The sequence below is a fragment of the Amphimedon queenslandica genome, unplaced genomic scaffold (assembly GCF_000090795.2).
Source record: "Amphimedon queenslandica unplaced genomic scaffold, v1.1 AMPQUscaffold_12491, whole genome shotgun sequence".
Classification (NCBI taxonomy): Eukaryota; Metazoa; Porifera; class Demospongiae; order Haplosclerida; family Niphatidae; genus Amphimedon; species Amphimedon queenslandica.
This window is the reverse complement of record NW_003547272.1, coordinates 5,129-10,958: the sequence shown is the minus strand read 5'-3', so window position 1 is coordinate 10,958 and position 5,830 is coordinate 5,129. Positions and strand designations below refer to the sequence as shown.

At 33.6% G+C, this 5,830-nt stretch overlaps 1 pseudogene; it reads left to right on the top strand.

Annotated features, from left to right (window-relative positions):
* LOC100638488 (protein groucho-1-like) overlaps window positions 1-1,776 on the top strand; it is a 2,359-nt pseudogene extending 583 nt beyond the window's left edge.
* The last annotated feature ends 4,054 nt before the right edge of the window (window positions 1,777-5,830 follow it).

Here is a 5,830-nt window from a genome sequence, read left to right as displayed (position 1 = left end):
GATGTTAGGGTTGTGTAAAGGTGTGGGATCTCAACTCTGTAATCCACAAGAGAGTCCATCAGTTGTTAAGAATCCATTACATAATCTGGAGTGTTTGGGTGATAATTACATAAGATCTTGCAAGCTTCTTCCTGATGGTAGAACTCTTATAGTCGGAGGAGAAACTATCACTCTATACTTGTGGGACTTAGGATCAGTAAGTATTTGTGACAAGTTAATAATAACATTAAGTGTATGTAGATTATGTTAAAGAGAATCATTTTGATATTTAATTTATTATTGATAGGGTGCTCCTAAAGTGATGTCACCACTTTGTTCTAATGCTACAGCTTGTTATGCACTTGCAGTCAGTGCTGATGGAAATGTAAGTTACCATACATGATACATGTATTTCATCAAAAATGGTTAGGAGAGAATTTTCTACTTTTATTACATTTAAAAAGTTACTAAAAAGTTTCAGCCAGTTATGATAAAAATAGCTATTTCAGTTGTAGCCAAAAAGTTATAAAGTTATGCCACTTACAAGAGAATTTTCTGCTATTATTATTAATTGCCTCTCTCTTTCTCTCTCTCTTCCTATTATTTCCTTATATAGTCATGCTTCAGTTGTTGCAGTGATGGTAATATTGCTTTGTGGGATCTTCGTAATCGTGAGATGACAAGACTATTAAGAGGTCACACTGATGGGGCTAGTTGTGTTGATATTGCACCTGATGGTAATAAACTATGGACTGGTAGTCTTGATGCTACTGTAAGATGTTGGGATCTAAGAGAAGGAAGACAACTACAATAGCAAGACTTTAATAGTCGGATATTCTCATTAGGATACTGTCCTACTTCTGATTGGCTAGCAGTAGGGTAAGATAAAAGTATTTTAAGTTATTATATTGCTTACGTTATTTCCATTGCATGAAACAAACATAAAGTACCTACTTGTTACAGGCTCCATATATTGTCATCAATGAAAACTAAACCCACAAATTAGTGTATGAGGATCAAATGCTGAAAGCTTTAGAACTACAAAATTAATCCACTATATCACTGTATGCTTGTATACTTTATATACCAATAGTCTTATTAATTATTAGCAGTATTAGATAAACCAAAGGTTTAATGTGTGTGTGTGTTTATGTATTATTAGTATGGAGAGCAGTAGTGTTGAAGTCCTTCGTGTGAGTGGTCCAGATAAGTATCAGTTACATTTACACGAGTCTTGTGTACTGTCACTCAAGTTTGCTCACAGTGGTAAATGGTTTATAACTACAGGAAAGGATAATCTACTAAATGCATGGAGAACACCTTATGGTGCTAGTATATTCCAGGTACATAGTCCATTATCATTAACATTAACTGTACAGTGGTATTTGTACTTGTTACTATTATTATGTGTGTGTGTAGTCTTATTTATAATTATACATTAATGTACAATGAAATAATGATTGTATCCTATACATACAGATGTCTGAAAGCAGTAGTGTTTTAAGCTGTGACATATCAGTTGACGATCGTTTTATTGTTACTGGATCTGGAGACAAGAAGGCTACAGTGTATGAAGTTATACTATGAGGTATAGTTTGATGAGTTTACTATAGTATAAAAAGTAATTGTCATTATTTTATTTATTGTTGTGTCCAGTAGGTGATATTTGACTTGTAATGAATAATGCAATCTACACTTGAGTTTAGTCTCTTTGTTACAAGTACTGACTACAAAACTCTCATGTAATATAAAATCTCTAATAATTCCAGTTAAGATATTGTTTGTCATGTTTGCTATAATGCATTAACATTAATAATAATAATAATAATAAAACTTGAATTCTTTTGATTGTATTATCTTGTATTACTATTATACCTGAGGGTTAGTTTGTGAGTACATTTCTTGTAAGTACTAGCTCAAGTACCTTTTATCATAATCACCAAGAGAGTACCAACTACCAATTATTATTAATTGGACTCACCACTAACTCACTAAGAAGAATATATTCCAATGCATTCAATAGCAGGACCATCACCTCATCAGCAAGCAAAGAAGACCTGTTTTAACCTGATGTATTCCTTGACATACAACCATAATAATTACTGTACTTATTGTTATAATGTTGGCAGTGATTGGATTTAATTTAGAAGGTGATATGTGTGTGGGTGATTATGAGTAATGAATATTGTTAATATGGGTGTGGCTGGTTAATTAACATTCTTGACAAACAATGTCTAAAGGTGAGTTTCTGTTTTCTTCCTCCTCTTTCTCATCATGTTTGTATTTTACAGGTATCTATCAACTGGGAGGGATATCAAATCACTCAGCTCCAGTAGTAGGAGAATCAGTGTTCCTGTGGGGAGGGGATAGGCCTGACTTACCTCTTGTTCATGATTCCCTACAAAAGAGGAAATTGTTTTCCACCATTGATAGACTAGAGTTTAGGACTGGTCATTGGTCCCCTTACGTTACCAGAGGAACGTCACCTCTAGGAGCTATAGGATACTTCTGTACTACCAGAAACAATGACATCTTCTTTTTTGGCGGTGACTGTGGACATGACATCTGCTATCATAATGACGTCAACTCATTTAACAGTCTGACATATGAATGGAGTAATATAATACCAACCAGTGATGCTGTAATGAAGAGAGGGTATGGTGGTATGGTTTGTATGGAGTCCATGGGTACAGAATACCTATTTATGATTGGAGGGGCTGGTTCTACACCCACTACATACCAATCACAGTATCAGTATATTCAGTTAGGCAATGGTCATATTCGTACTAATGAACAGAATTTATTAAATTTATCAACAAGTAAGTATTTTATTAATTAATACACATATTATAACAATCTATACTCTGCTTGTGATGACATATTTTTCAATCATTATTTTTGTTACCATTTGCATATTAAGTAGGTGCATGTAAACATTGAAGGAGTGAGCATGAGCCATCATTGTATGAAGAGACAGTTGTTACATCAGCTACATAAAAGTAAAAATGCAAAATTCAAAATGAAACTTTCAAGCATGGATGCATCCTACTCCACCTTTTAATAATTTGTCTACATGGTCTAATTAAATTTATTGATTAACGTCCCTCACCAATGCTTTGTGTGGGTGAGGGACTAGGTAGTCTGGTTGTCTGTCATTCATTCATTCATTTAGTTTACTGAACTCTAATAATCATTTTACTCCATTTATGAATGATATTGTCAAATGTTGTCATATTGAGCCACACCTGACATGTATCTGTGCAAAGTTGAACAGAATGACATTTGCAGTGTCATACTTAATAATTCTAATTATACTATCTATTTCTATTTAGGACAATGGATTATTCCAACTATTAGTGGTCAGTGTTGTCCTCCTACTAGTGCCTTTGCTATTGAAAAGATTACTAATAATAAAGCTGTCATGTTTGGTGGAGCAGTGCCTAGGGATGATGGTAGATATGATATACTTGTTAATACAGTCTATACATGTCAACTGGAGTCTGATACTACAATTGTAAGTTATCTTATTACTGTATGGGATGTATTTATTGCATGGATCAATCATGTTTGGACATGCATTACCGTATAGTGGGAAATTTTGGAAGGACAAATTTGACAAAAAGCTAAATTTTGGTGATTAGCAAATTTTAGTTTAGAAATCAAAGCGCCATATTTGCCAAATTTAATTCCCTCGAAAATTTCCCGCTATACTGTGATCAATTCATATTATCTAGCACTGGGAGAGTGTTAAGGGACCAGTAGTACCTGCTAGTGTACAGTGGCCTGTGGGGAGACGTTATCATGCTATTACTAGTATCATCAGTGACTCACCTACACTAGTAATGATAGGTGGAGAGGGTAATGATGGTCAACTAGTAAATGATAGTTGGTTACTGAATACTAGTCAGTACCAGTGGAGTAAGGTATGTGTATAATGTTATTAGTTTAGAGTGTACATGTGTGTGATACAGTGATTGTACAGTAGTTGTCATGTTAATGTATTGTATTGTATTAATACCTTAGAAATACTCACTGTGTACATGTACAGTACATGTACCTAATAATGCATGTACATGTATATTCCCTTGAATATTTGTAACATATTGTAAATACTGTTTACATGATAAAATATTACCATACATGTATTATTTCAACAGATTGATCTACCTGAATCTGTTACTTGTAGAGGCTTTCATTCCTTATCATCAATAATGATGAGTCCAGACTGTGTGTGGTTGGTGGTAGTGGGTGGGTATACAGTAGCTGAATGGAAAGATGTTGGAAGAGGATACAAGGAAGCTGTTTCTGACTATATCACTGATCCTAATATCACAATGTTAATAGAACTAGGTAAGAACTGAACTATTTTGTATTGTATGTACTGTATAGAGGGATTTATTGGAGATACAACTTAAGTTTAAGTTTAAATACATGTACATCATTGCTGGTATTCCATAACATAACATGAGGGAATTATTATTGTTATAATGAACTGCAATGATAGTTGACATAACCAAATTATTGGTTGGTGCCAATTATTGTATTATTGTATTGGTGCCATTTGGCCAGCACTTTATTTTAGCAATTGTCCCTTAAAATGTATTTTCTGGTTTGTAATTTGTGAATAAAACAACAATTAATGCATAACATTTATATAGTATTTTACCCTCTAATGCTACATGTATTGTGTTCTATTATTAGTAACAGCATTACATCATGTTTACATGTACTGTACATACATGAATTATTCCTCCTTCATGTTTGTATTAGTTTTAAGAGAAGGTGAATGGAGAGTAAGTGAAGTACTAGATTCTACTGGTCTGACTACTGAGGCCTATCAAGACAAGTATCAGTTATTATTAAAGAAGAGACAATGGTGGCAAGATCAGTTCATAGTATACTCTACAGAGAGAGAAGTAAAACTACAAAATTATGTGGAATCGCTGCAGCAGGAGTTAAGAGTATCTGAGGGAAACAAGACCTCACTGCAGGAAGCACTCCTTGAGGCTAGTCAGCAAGGTATAGTCCTCTATTGTGTGTGTGTGTGTGTCAGTAGTTATTGAACCTATACCACTAGACAAGACAAGAGTAGAAAGAGTGAAAGAAACTAAAGTATCTTCAACTAAAGAGGAAGTGTCTACTGGACCAACTGATGGTAAGTATATACACACACACAGTAATAGTCAGAGACTTGTTTGATGTGTGTGTGTGTTTACTAGTTTATAAAGATAATGATGATCTTAAAGGAGAGGAGAAGGAGGAGGAGCAGACAACAGCAACTAAACAAACAACCAGTGAAGGTATATCCTTATATGGTAATATGTTATTATAGATTTATTTTGTGTAGAAGAGATTGAGAAACTTAAAGCTAAAGTTGTTGATAGTGAAACTTATATAGCCACACTGACAGAGGAGAAGACTTTAACTAATGGTAAAACTATCATAGTATTACTGTATGATAATACCTTTTGTAATTTTTGTGTAGAAGAGAATGAGAAACTTAAAGCTAAAGTTGTTGATGATGATATGGTAATTGCTAAACTGACAAAAGAGAAATTACAACTAAAGGAAGAGTTGCAGTCATTGAAAGACACCACAACTGCTGGTAAGAGTATCAGTACATTAATTATTAGTAAATACATTTGTAATTTGTAAAATAGAAAAAACAACGAAAGAGATTAGTTCTATTGGTATTCAGTTTGATTATATTGTTCCTTCAATGGGTAAGAGATACATAATAATAATTAATTTTTGTTTTATATACATGTATACAGATAATTTAGAGTGTCTGAGTGACGTTAACATAGCCAGTAAGAAACTGTTCCTGATACAAGGAGACAGACCTCAACTG